This window comes from Bactrocera oleae, chromosome 6 (assembly GCF_042242935.1).
Source record: "Bactrocera oleae isolate idBacOlea1 chromosome 6, idBacOlea1, whole genome shotgun sequence".
Classification (NCBI taxonomy): Eukaryota; Metazoa; Arthropoda; class Insecta; order Diptera; family Tephritidae; genus Bactrocera; species Bactrocera oleae.
In genome coordinates, this window is record NC_091540.1 from 23,091,859 (window position 1) to 23,106,913 (window position 15,055).

A 15,055-nucleotide genomic window follows, 5' to 3' on the forward strand; every position below is an offset into this window, starting at 1 on the left:
TCGGAAAAATGACTCGTTCATAGAATTTCGTTCAAAGTCCATTTTGCCGATAGTTGTGTAAAATTTACTTCCGAAAAGTAACAAATTGCTGAATTCATCAATTTACCAATTTGCGCCAAATGTAGATTTTAAGGTTACTGCCATTTCACCATGTTCATACTACCAGTGTATTTCGGATAAATTTCTCGTTCATAGAATTTGGTTCAAAGTCCATTTTGCTGATAGTTGTGTACATTTTACTTCCAAAAGGTAACAAATTTGATGAAATTCATCAATTTACCAATTTGCGCCAAAAGTAGATTTTAAGGTTACTGCCGTTTTACCATTTCGGAAAAATTACTCGTTCATAGAATTTCGTTCAAAGTCCATTTTGCTAATAGTTGTGTACTTTTCACTCCCGAAAGGTAACAAATTTGCTGAATTCATCAATTTACCAATTTGCGCCAAATGTAGATTTTAAGGTTACTGCCATTTCACCATGTTCATACTACCAGTGTATTTCGGATAAATTTCTCGTTCATAGAATTTGGTTCAAAGTCCATTTTGCTGATAGTTGTGTACATTTTACTTCCAAAAGGTAACAAATTTGATGAAATTCATCAATTTACCAATTTGCGCCAAAAGTAGATTTTAAGTTTACTGCCGTTTTACCATGTTCATCACACCAGTGCATTTCGGAAAAATTAATCGTTCATAGAATTTCGTTCAAAGTCCATTTTGCCGATAGTTGTGTACATTTTACATCCGAAGAGTAACAAATTTGCTGAATTCATCAATTTACCAATTTGCGCCAAATTTAGATTTTAAGGTTACTGCCGTTTTACCATGTTCATCCAACCAGTGCATTTCGCAAAAATTACTCGTTCATATAATTTGGTTCAAAGTCCATTTTGCTGATAGTTGTGTACATTTTACTTCCGAAAGGTAACAAATTTGATGAAATTCATCATATACCAATTTGCGCCACATTTAGATTTTCAGGTTACTGGCATTTTACCATGTTCATACAACCAGTGCATTTCGGATAAATTACTCGTTCAAATATAAATTTGGTTCAAATTCCGTTTTGCTGATAGTTGTGTACTTTTTACTTCCAAAAGGTAACAAATTTGATGAAATTCATCAATTTACCAATTTGCGCCAAAAGTAGATTTTAAGGTTACTGCCGTTTTACCATGTTCATCACACCAGTGCATTTCGGAAAAATTACTCGTTCATATAATTTGGTTCAAAGTCCATTTATCTGATAGTTGTCTACATTTTACTTCCGAAAGGTAACACATTTGCTGAAATTCAGCAATTTACCAATTTGCGCCAAATGTAGATTTTAAGGTTACTGCCATTTCACCATGTTCATACAACCAGTGCATATCGGATAAATTTCTCGTTCATAGAATTTGGTTCAAAGTCCATTTTGCTGATAGTTGTGTACATTTTACTTCCGAAGGGCAACAAATTTTCTGAAATTCATCAATTTACCAATTTGCGCCAAATTTAGATTTTAACGTTACTGCCATTTTACCATGTTCATACAACCAGTGCATTTCGGATAAATTACTCGTTCATATATTTTGGTTTAAAGTCCATTTTGCTAATAGTTGTGTACATTTTACTTCCGAAGGATGACAAATTTGCTGAAATTCATCATATACCAATTTGCGCCACATTTAGATTTTAAGGTTACTGCCGTTTTACCATGTTCATCCAACCAGTGCATTTCGGAAAAATTACTCTTTCATAGAATTTCGTTCAAAGTCCATTTTGCTAATAGTTGTGTACTTTTTACTTCCGAAAGGTAACAAATTTGGTGAAATTCATCAATTTACCAATTTAGCTTTTTAAGGATACTGCCGTTTCTCTATGTTCATTCAACCAGTGCATTTCGGATAAATTACTCGTTCATATAATTTGGTTCAAAGTCCATTTTGCTGATAGTTGTCTACATTTTACTTCCGAAAAGTAACAAATTTGCTGAAATGCATCAATTTACCAATTTGCGCCAAATTTAGATTTTCAGGTTACTGCCATTTTACCATTTTCATACAACCAGTGCATTTCGGATAAATTACTCGTTCATATAATTTGGTTCAAAGTCCATTTTGCTAATAGTTGTGTACTTTTTACTTTCGAAAGGTAACACATTTGCTGAAATGCATCAATTTACCAATTTGCGCCAAATTTAGATTTTAAGGTTACTGCCGTTTTACCATGTTCATCCAACCAGTGCATTTCGGAAAAATTACTAGTTCATATAATTTGGTTCAAAGTCCATTTTGCTGATAGTTGTGTACATTTTACTTCCGAAAGTTAACACATTTGCTGAAATTCAGCAATTTACCAATTTGCGCCAAATTTAGATTTTCAGGTTACTGCCATTTTACCATTTTCATACAACCAGTGCATTTCGGATAAATTACTCGTTCATATAATTTAGTTCAAAGTCCATTTTGCTAATAGTTGTGTACTTTTTACTTCCAAAAGGTAACACATTTGCTGAAATGTATCAATTTACCAATTTGCGCCAAATTTAGATTTTAAGGTTACTGCCGTTTTACCATGTTCATCCAACCAGTGTATTTCGGAAAAATTACTAGTTCTTATAATTTGGTTCGAAGTCCATTTTGCTGATAGTTGTGTACATTTTACTTCTGAAAGTTAACACATTTGCTGAAATTCAGCAATTTACCAATTTGCGCCAAATTTAGATTTTCAGGTTACTGCCATTTTACCATGTTCATACAACCAGTGCATTTCGCATAAATTACTAGTTCATATAATTTGGTTCAAAGTCCATTTTGCTAATAGTTATGTAATTTTTACTTTCGAAAGGTAACACATTTGCTGAAATTCATCAATTTACCAATTTGCGCCAAATTTAGATTTTCAGGTTACTGCCGTTTTACCATGTTCATACAACCAGTGCATTTCGGATAAATTACTCGTTCATAGAATTTGGTTCAAAGTCCATTTTGCTGATAGTTGTGTACATTTTACTTCCGAAAGTTAACACATTTGCTGAAATTCAGCAATTTACCAATTTGCGCCAAATTTAGATTTTCAGGTTACTGCCGTTTTACCATGTTCATCCAACCAGTGTATTTCGGAAAAATTACTAGTTCATATAATTTGGTTCAAAGTCCATTTTGCTGATATTGTGTACATTTTACTTCCGAAAGTTAACACATTTGCTGAAATTCAGCAATTTACCAATTTGCGCCAAATTTAGATTTTCAGGTTACTGCCATTTTACCATTTTCATACAACCAGTGCATTTCGGATAAATTACTCGTTCATATAATTTAGTTCAAAGTCCATTTTGCTAATAGTTGTGTACTTTTTACTTCCAAAAGGTAACACATTTGCTGAAATGCATCAATTTACCAATTTGCGCCAAATTTAGATTTTAAGGTTACTGCCGTTTTACCATGTTCATCCAACCAGTGTATTTCGGAAAAATTACTAGTTCATATAATTTGGTTCAAAGTCCATTTTGCTGATAGTTGTGTACATTTTACTTCCGAAAGTTAACACATTTGCTGAAATTCAGCAATTTACCAATTTGCGCCAAATTTAGATTTTCAGGTTACTGCCATTTTACCATTTTCATACAACCAGTGCATTTCGGATAAATTACTCGTTCATATAATTTAGTTCAAAGTCCATTTTGCTAATAGTTGTGTACTTTTTACTTCCAAAAGGTAACACATTTGCTGAAACTCATCAATTTACCATTTTGCGCCAAATTTAGATTTTAAGGTTACTGCCGTTTCACCATGTTCATCCAACCAGTGCATTTCGGAAAAATTACTCGTTCATAGAACTTCGTTCAAAGTCCATTTTGCTGATAGTTGTGTACATTTTACTTCCGAAAGTTAACACATTTGCTGAAATTCAGCAATTTACCAATTTGCGCCAAATTTAGATTTTCAGGTTACTGCCGTTTTACCATGTTCATACAACCAGTGCATTTCGGATAAATTACTAGTTCATATAATTTAGTTCAAAGTCCATTTTGCTAATAGTTGTGTACAATTTACTTCCGAAAGGTAACACATTTGCTGAAACTCATCAATTTACCAATTTGCGCCACATTTAGATTTTCAGGTTACTGGCATTTTACCATGTTCATGCAACCAGTGCATTTCGGATAAATTACTCGTTCATATAATTTGGTTCAAAGTCCATTTTGCTGATAGTTGTGTACATTTTACTTCCGAAAGGTAACAAATTTGATGAAATTCATCATATACCAATTTGCGCCACATTTAGATTTTCAGGTTACTGGCATTTTACCATGTTCATACAACCAGTGCATTTCGGATAAATTACTCGTTCAAATATAAATTTGGTTCAAAGTCCATTTTGCTGATAGTTGTGTACATTTTATTTCCGAAAAGTAACAAATTTGCTGAATTCATCAATTTACCAATTTGCGCCAAATTTAGATTTTAAGGTTACTGCCGTTTTACCATGTTCATCCAACCAGTGCATTTCGGAAAAATTACTCGTTCATAGAATTTCGTTCAAAGTCCATTTTGCTGATAGTTGTGTACATTTTACTTCCGAAAGTTAACACATTTGCTGAAATTCAGCAATTTACCAATTTGCGCCAAATTTAGATTTTCAGGTTACTGCCGTTTTACCATGTTCATACAACCAGTGCATTTCGGATAAATTACTAGTTCATATAATTTAGTTCAAAGTCCATTTTGCTAATAGTTGTGTACAATTTACTTCCGAAAGGTAACACATTTGCTGAAACTCATCAATTTACCAATTTGCGCCACATTTAGATTTTCAGGTTACTGGCATTTTACCATGTTCATCCAACCAGTGCATTTCGGATAAATTACTAGTTCATATAATTTAGTTCAAAATCCATTTTGCTAATAGTTGTGTACAATTTACTTCCGAAAGGTAACACATTTGCTGAAACTCATCAATTTACCAATTTGCGCCACATTTAGATTTTCAGGTTACTGGCATTTTACCATGTTCATCCAACCAGTGCATTTCGGAAAAATTACTCGTTCATAGAATTTCGTTCAAAGTCCATTTTGCTGATAGTTGTGTACAATTTACTTCCGAAAGCTAACACATTTGCTGAAATTCAGCAATTTACCAATTTGCGCCAAATTTAGATTTTCAGGTTACTGCCGTTTTACCATGTTCATACAACCAGTGCATTTCGGATAAATTACTAGTTCATATAATTTAGTTCAAAGTCCATTTTGCTAATAGTTGTGTACAATTTACTTCCGAAAGTTAACACATTTGCTGAAATTCAGCAATTTACCAATTTGCGCCAAATTTAGATTTTCAGGTTACTGCCGTTTTACCATGTTCATACAACCAGTGCATTTCGGATAAATTACTAGTTCATATAATTTAGTTCAAAGTCCATTTTGCTAATAGTTGTGTACAATTTACTTCCGAAAGGTAACACATTTGCTGAAACTCATCAATTTACCAATTTGCGCCACATTTAGATTTTCAGGTTACTGGCATTTTACCATGTTCATCCAACCAGTGCATTTCGGAAAAATTACTCGTTCATAGAATTTCGTTCAAAGTCCATTTTGCTGATAGTTGTGTACAATTTACTTCCGAAAGCTAACACATTTGCTGAAATTCATCAATTTACCAATTTGCGCCAAATGTAGATTTTAAGGTTACTGCCATTTCACCATGTTCATACAACCAGTGCATTTCGGATAAATTTCTCGTTCATAGAATTTGGTTCAAAGTCCATTTTGCTGATAGTTGTGTACATTTTACTTCCGAAAAGTAACAAATTTGCTGAAATTCATCAATTTACCAATTTGCGCCAAAAGTAGATTTTAAGGTTACTGCCGTTTTACCATGTTCATCACACCAGTGCATTTCGGAAAAATTACTCGTTCATAGAATTTCGTTCAAAGTCCATTTTGCCGATAGTTGTATACATTTTACTTCCGAAAGGTAACACATTTGCTGAAACTCATCAATTTACCAATTTGCGCCAAATGTAGATTTTAAGGTTACTGCCATTTCAACATCTTCATACAACCAGTGCATTTCGGATAAATTTCTAGTTCATAGAATTGGTTCAAAGTCCATTTTGCTGATAGTTGTGTACATTTTACTTCCGAAAGGTAACACATTTGCTGAAATTCATCAATTTACCAATTTGCGCCAAATGTAGATTTTAAGGTTACTGCCATTTCACCATGTTCATACAACCAGTGCATTTCGGAAAAATTACTCGTTCATAGAATTTCGTTCAAAGTCCATTTTGCTGATAGTTGTGTACATTTTACTTCCGACAGTTAACACATTTGCTGAAATTCAGCAATTTACCAATTTGCGCCAAATTTAGATTTTCAGGTTACTGCCGTTTTACCATTTTCATACAACCAGTGCATTTCGGATAAATTACTGGTTCATATAATTTAGTTCAAAGTCCATTTTGCTAATAGTTGTGTACAATTTACTTCCGAAAGGTAACACATTTGCTGAAACTCATCAATTTACCAATTTGCGCCACATTTAGATTTTCAGGTTACTGGCATTTTACCATGTTCATACAACCAGTGCATTTCGGATAAATTACTCGTTCATATAATTTGGTTCAAAGTCCATTTTGCTGATAGTTGTGTACATTTTACTTCCGAAAGGTAACAAATTTGATGAAATTCATCATATACCAATTTGCGCCACATTTAGATTTTCAGGTTACTGGCATTTTACCATGTTCATACAACCAGTGCATTTCGGATAAATTACTCGTTCAAATATAAATTTGGTTCAAAGTCCATTTTGCTGATAGTTGTGTACATTTTACTTCCGAAAAGTAACAAATTTGCTGAATTCATCAATTTACCAATTTGCGCCAAATTTAGATTTTAAGGTTACTGCCGTTTTACCATGTTCATCCAACCAGTGCATTTCGGAAAAATTACTCGTTCATAGAATTTCGTTCAAAGTCCATTTTGCTGATAGTTGTGTACAATTTACTTCCGAAAGCTAACACATTTGCTGAAATTCATCAATTTACCAATTTGCGCCAAATGTAGATTTTAAGGTTACTTCCATTTCACCATGTTCATACAACCAGTGCATTTCGGATAAATTTCTCGTTCATAGAATTTGGTTCAAAGTCCATTTTGCTGATAGTTGTGTACATTTTACTTCCGAAAAGTAACAAATTTGCTGAAATTCATCAATTTACCAATTTGCGCCAAAAGTAGATTTTAAGGTTACTGCCGTTTTACCATGTTCATCACACCAGTGCATTTCGGAAAAATTACTCGTTCATAGAATTTCGTTCAAAGTCCATTTTGCCGATAGTTGTGTACATTTTACTTCCGAAAGGTAACACATTTGTTGAAATTCATCAATTTACCAATTTGCGCCAAAAGTAGATTTTAAGGTTACTGCCGTTTTACCATGTTCATCACACCAGTGCATTTCGGAAAAATTAATCGTTCATAGAATTTCGTTCAAAGTCCATTTTGCCGATAGTTGTGTACATTTTACATCCGAAAAGTAACAAATTTGCTGAATTCATCAATTTACCAATTTGCGCCAAATTTAGATTTTAAGGTTATTGCCGTTTTACCATGTTCATCCAACCAGTGCATTTCGCAAAAATTACTCGTTCATATAATTTAGTTCAAAGTCCATTTTGCTGATAGTTGTGTACATTTTACTTCCGAAAGGTAACAAATTTGATGAAATTCATCATATACCAATTTGCGCCACATTTAGATTTTCAGGTTACTGGCACTTTACCATGTTCATACAACCAGTGCATTTCGGATAAATTACTCGTTCAAATATAAATTTGGTTCAAAGTCCGTTTTGCTGATAGTTGTGTACTTTTTACTTCCAAAAGGTAACAAATTTGATGAAATTCATCAATTTACCAATTTGCGCCAAAAGTAGATTTTAAGGTTACTGCCGTTTTACCATGTTCATCACACCAGTGCATTTCGGAAAAATTACTCGTTCATATAATTTGGTTCAAAGTCCATTTATCTGATAGTTGTCTACATTTTACTTCCGAAAGGTAACACATTTGCTGAAATTCAGCAATTTACCAATTTGCGCCAAATGTAGATTTTAAGGTTACTGCCATTTCACCATGTTCATACAACCAGTGCATATCGGATAAATTTCTCGTTCATAGAATTTGGTTCAAAGTCCATTTTGCTGATACAACCAGTGCATTTCGGATAAATTACTCGTTCATATAATTTAGTTCAAAGTCCATTTTGCTAATAGTTTTGTACAATTTACTTCCGAAAGGTAACACATTTGCTGAAACTCATCAATTTACCATTTTGCGCCAAATTTAGATTTTAAGGTTACTGCCGTTTCACCATGTTCATCCAACCAGTGCATTTCGGAAAAATTACTCGTTCATAGAATTTCGTTCAAAGTCCATTTTGCTGATAGTTGTGTACATTTTACTTCCGAAAGTTAACACATTTGCTGAAATTCAGCAATTTACCAATTTGCGCCAAATTTAGATTTTCAGGTTACTGCCGTTTTACCATGTTCATACAACCAGTGCATTTCGGATAAATTACTCGTTCATATAATTTAGTTCAAAGTCCATTTTGCTGATAGTTGTGTACAATTTACTTCCGAAAGGTAACACATTTGCTGAAATTCATCATATACCAATTTGCGCCACATTTAGATTTTCAGGTTACTGGCATTTTACCATGTTCATACAACCAGTGCATTTCGGATAAATTACTCGTTCATATAATTTGGTTCAAAGTCCATTTTGCTGATAGTTGTGTACATTTTACTTCCGAAAGGTAACAAATTTGATGAAATTCATAAATTTACCAATTTGCGCCAAAAGTAGATTTTAAGGTTACTGCCGTTTTACCATGTTCATCACACCAGTGCATTTCGGAAAAATTACTCGTTCATATAATTTGGTTCAAAGTCCATTTATCTGATAGTTGTCTACATTTTACTTCCGAAAGGTAACACATTTGCTGAAATTCAGCAATTTACCAATTTGCGCCAAATGCAGATTTTAAGGTTACTGCCATTTCACCATGTTCATACAACCAGTGCATATCGGATAAATTTCTCGTTCATAGAATTTGGTTCAAAGTCCATTTTGCTGATAGTTGTGTACAGTTTACTTCCGAAGGGCAACAAATTTGCTGCAATGCATCAATTTACCAATTTGCGCCAAATGTAGATTTTAAGGTTACTGCCATTTCACCATGTTCATCTAACCAGTGCATTTCGGAAAAATTACTAGTTCATATAATTTGGTTCAAAGTCCATTTTGCTGATAGTTGTGTACAATTTACTTCCGAAAGGTAACACATTTGCTGAAATTCATCATATACCAATTTGCGCCACATTTAGATTTTCAGGTTACTGGCATTTTACCATGTTCATACAACCAGTGCATTTCGGATAAATTACTCGTTCATATAATTTGGTTCAAAGTCCATTTTGCTGATAGTTGTGTACATTTTACTTCCGAAAGGTAACACATTTGCTGAAATTCATCAATTTACCAATTTGCGCCAAATTTAGATTTTAACGTTACTGCCATTTTACCATGTTCATACAACCAGTGCATTTCGTATAAATTACTCGTTTATATATTTTGGTTCAAAGTCCATTTTGCTAATAGTTGTGTACATTTTACTTCCGAAGAATGACAAATTTGCTGAAATTCATCATATACATATTTGCGCCACATTCAGATTTTAAGGTTACTGCCGTTTTACCATGTTCATCCAACCAGTGCATTTCGGAAAAATTACTCTTTCATAGAATTTCGTTCAAAGTCCATTTTGCTAATAGTTGTGTAGTTTTTACTTCCGAAAGGTAACAAATTTGATGAAATTCATCAATTAACCAATTTAGCTTTTTAAGGATACTGCCGTTTCTCTATGTTCATCCAACCAGTGCATTTCGGATAAATTACTCGTTCATATAATTTGGTTCAAAGTCCATTTTGCTAATAGTTGTCTACATTTTACTTCCGAAAAGTAACAAATTTGCTGCAATGCATCAATTTACCAATTTGCGCCAAATGTAGATTTTAAGGTTACTGCCATTTCACCATGTTCATCTAACCAGTGCATTTCGGAAAAATTACTAGTTCATATAATTTGGTTCAAAGTCCATTTTGCTGATAGTTGTGTACATTTTACTTCCGAAAGTTAACACATTTGCTGAAATTCAGCAATTTACCAATTTGCGCCAAATTTAGATTTTCAGGTTACTGCCATTTTACCATTTTCATACAACCAGTGCATTTCGGAAAAATTACTCGTTCATATAATTTGGTTCAAAGTCCATTTTGCTAATAGTTGTGTACTTTTTACTTTCGAAAGGTAACACATTTGCTGAAATGCATCAATTTACCAATTTGCGCCAAATTTAGATTTTAAGGTTACTGCCGTTTTACCATGTTCATCCAACCAGTGCATTTCGGAAAAATTACTGGTTCATATAATTTGGTTCAAAGTCCATTTTGCTGATAGTTGTGTACATTTTACTTCCGAAAGTTAACACATTTGCTGAAATTCAGCAATTTACCAATTTACGCCAAATTTAGATTTTCAGGTTATTGCCATTTTACCATTTTCATACAACCAGTGCATTTCGGATAAATTACTCGTTCATATAATTTAGTTCAAAGTCCATTTTGCTAATAGTTGTGTACTTTTTACTTCCAAAAGGTAACACATTTGCTGAAATGCATCAATTTACCAATTTGCGCCAAATTTAGATTTTAAGGTTACTGCCGTTTTACCATGTTCATCCAACCAGTGCATTTCGGAAAAATTACTAGTTCATATAATTTGGTTCAAAGTCCATTTAGCTGATAGTTGTGTACATTTTACTTCTGAAAGTTAACACATTTGCTGAAATTCAGCAATTTACTAATTTGCGCCAAATTTAGATTTTCAGGTTACTGCCATTTTACCATGTTCATACAACCAGTGCATTTCGCACAAATTACTCGTTCATATAATTTGGTTCAAAGTCCATTTTGCTAATAGTTATGTAATTTTTACTTTCGAAAGGTAACACATTTGCTGAAATTCATCAATTTAAGGTTACTGCCGTTTTACCATGTTCATACAACCAGTGCATTTCGGATAAATTACTCGTTCATATAATTTAGTTCAAAGTCCATTTTGCTAATAGTTGTGCACAATTTACTTCCGAAAGGTAACACATTTGCTGAAACTCATCAATTTACCAATTTGCGCCAAATTTAGATTTTCAGGTTACTAGCACTTTACCATTTTACCATGTTCATCCAACCAGTGCATTTCGGAAAAATTACTCGTTCATATAATTTGGTTCAAAGTCCATTTTGCTGATAGTTGTGTACATTTTACTTCCGAAAAGGAACAAATTTGCTGAAATGCATCAATTTACCAATTTGCGCCAAATGTAGATTTTAAGGTTACTGCCGTTTTACCATGTTCATCCAACCAGTGCATTTCGGAAAAATTATTCGTTAATAGAATTTCGTTCAAAGTCTATTTTGCTGATAGTTGTGTACATTTTACTTCCGAAAAGTAACAAATTTGCTGAAATGCATCAATGTACCAATTTGCGCCAAATTTAGATTTTAAGGTTACTGCCGTTTCACCATGTTCATCCAACCAGTGCATTTCGGATAAATTACTCGTTCATAGAATTTCGTTCAAAGTCCATTTTGCTGATAGTTGTGTACAATTTACTTCCGAAAGGTAACACATTTGCTGAAATTCACCAATTTACCATTTTGCGCCAAATTTAGATTTTAAGGTCACTGCCGTTTCACCATGTTCATCCAACCAGTGCATTTCGGAAAAATGACTAGTTCATAGAATTTCGTTCAAAGTCCATTTTGCTGATAGTTGTGTACAATTTACTTCCGAAAGGTAACACATTTGCTGAAATTCATCAATTTACCATTTTGCGCCAAATTTAGATTTTAAAGTTATTGCCGTTTTACCATGTTCATCACACCAGTGCATTTCGGAAAAATTACTCGTTCATAGAATTTCGTTCAAAGTCCATTTTGCTGATAGTTGTGTACATTTTACTTCCGAAAAGTAACAAATTTGCTGAAATGCATCAATTTACCAATTTGCGCCAAATTTAGATTTTCAGGTTACTGGCATTTTACAATTTTACCATGTTCATACAACCAGTGCATTTCGGATAAATTAGTCGTTCATATAATTTGGTTCAAAGTCCATTTTGCTGATAGTTGTGTACATTTTACTTCCGAAAGGTAACAAATTTGATGAAATTCATCAATGTACCAATTTGCGCCAAATTTAGATTTTAAGGTTACTGCCGTTTCACCATGTTCATCCAACCAGTGCATTTCGGATAAATTACTCGTTCATAGAATTTCGTTCAAAGTCCATTTTGCTGATAGTTGTGTACAATTTACTTCCGAAAGGTAACACATTTGCTGAAATTCATCAATTTACCATTTTGCGCCAAATTTAGATTCTAAGGTTACTGCCGTTTCACCATGTTCATCCAACCAGTGCATTTCGGAAAAATTACTAGTTCATAGAATTTGGTTCAAAGTCCATTTTGCTGATAGTTGTGTACATTTTACTTCCAAAAGGTAACAAATTTGATGAAATTCATCAATTTACCAATTTGCGCCAAAAGTAGATTTTAAGGTTACTGCTGTTTTACCATGTTCATCACACCAGTGCATTTCGGAAAAATTACTCGTTCATAGAATTTCGTTCAAAGTCCATTTTGCTGATAGTTGTGTACAATTTACTTCCGAAAGGTAACACATTTGCTGAAATTCATCAATTTACCATTTTGCGCCAAATTTAGATTTTAAGGTTACTGCCGTTTCACCATGTTCATCCAACCAGTGCATTTCGGAAAAATTACTCGTTCATAGAAGTTCGTTCAAAGTCCATTTTGCTGATAGTTGTGTACAATTTACTTCCGAAAGGTAACACATTTGCTGAAACTCATCAATTTACCAATTTGCGCCAAATTTAGATTTTCAGGTTACTGGCATTTTACCATTTTACCATGTTCATCCAACCAGTGCATTTCGGAAAAATTACTCGTTCATATAATTTGGTTCAAAGTCCATTTTGCTGATAGTTGTGTACATTTTACTTCCGGAAAGTAACAAATTTGCTGAAATGCATCAATTTACCAATTTGCGCCAAATGTAGATTTTAAGGTTACTGCCGTTTTACCATGTTCATCCAACCAGTGCATTTCGGAAAAATTATTCGTTAATAGAATTTCGTTCAAAGTCTATTTTGCTGATAGTTGTGTACATTTTACTTCCGAAAAGTAACAAATTTGCTGAAATTCATCAATTTACCAATTTGCGCCAAAAGTAGATTTTAAGGTTACTGCCGTTTCACCATGTTCATCCAACCAGTGCATTTCGGAAAAATTACTCGTTCATAGAAGTTCGTTCAAAGTCCATTTTGCTGATAGTTGTGTACAATTTACTTCCGAAAGGTAACACATTTGCTGAAACTCATCAATTTACCAATTTGCGCCAAATTTAGATTTTCAGGTTACTGGCATTTTACCATTTTACCATGTTCATCCAACCAGTGCATTTCGGAAAAATTACTCGTTCATATAATTTGGTTCAAAGTCCATTTTGCTTATAGTTGTGTACATTTTACTTCCGAAAAGTAACAAATTTGCTGAAATGCATCAATTTACCAATTTGCGCCAAATGTAGATTTTAAGGTTACTGCCGTTTTACCATGTTCATACAACCAGCGCATTTCGGAAAAATTATTCGTTAATAGAATTTCGTTCAAAGTCTATTTTGCTGATAGTTGTGTACATTTTACTTCCGAAAAGTAACAAATTTGCTGAAATTCATCAATTTACCAATTTGCGCCAAATGTAGATTTTAAGGTTACTGCCGTTTTACCATGTTCATCCAACCAGTGCATTTCGGAAAAATTATTCGTTAATAGAATTTCGTTCAAAGTCTATTTTGCTGATAGTTGTGTACATTTTACTTCCGAAAAGTAACAAATTTGCTGAAATTCATCAATTTACCAATTTGCGCCAAATGTAGATTTAAAGGTTACTGCCATTTTACCATGTTCATACTACCAGTGCATTTCGGATAAATTTCTCGTTCATAGAATTTCGTTCAAAGTCCATTTTGCTGATAGTTGTCTACATTTTACTTCCGAAAGGTAACACATTTGCTGAAATTCAGCAATTTACCAATTTGCGCCAAATTTAGATTTTAAGGTTACTGCCGTTTCACCATGTTCATCCAACCAGTACATTTCGGAAAAATTACTCGTTCATAGAATTTGGTTCAAAGTCCATTTTGCTAATAGTTTTGTACTTTTTACTTCCAAAAGGTAACACATATGCTGAAATTCCGCAATTTACCAATTTGCGCCAAATTTAGATTTTCAGGTTACTGCCATTTTACCATGTTCATACAACCAGTGCATTTCGGATAAATTACTCGTTCATATAATTTCGTTCAAAGTCCATTTTGCCGATAGTTGTGTACAATTTACTTCCGAAAGGTAACACATTTGCTGAAATTCATCAATATACCATTTTGCGCCAAATTTAGATTTTAAGGTTACTGCCGTTTCACCATGTTCATCCAACCAGTGCATTTCGGAAAAATGACTAGTTCATAGAATTTCGTTCAAAGTCCATTTTGCTGATAGTTGTGTACAATTTACTTCCGAAAGGTAACACATTTGCTGAAATTCATCAATTTACCATTTTGCGCCAAATTTAGATTTTAAAGTTATTGCCGTTTTACCATGTTCATCACACCAGTGCAATTCGGAAAAATTACTCGTTCATAGAATTTCGTTCAAAGTCCATTTTGCTGATAGTTGTGTACATTTTACTTCCGAAAAGTAACAAATTTGCTGAAATGCATCAATTTACCAATTTGCGCCAAATTTAGATTTTCAGGTTACTGGCATTTTACAATTTTACCATGTTCATACAACCAGTGCATTTCGGATAAATTAGTCGTTCATATAATTTGGTTCAAAGTCCATTTTGCTGATAGTTG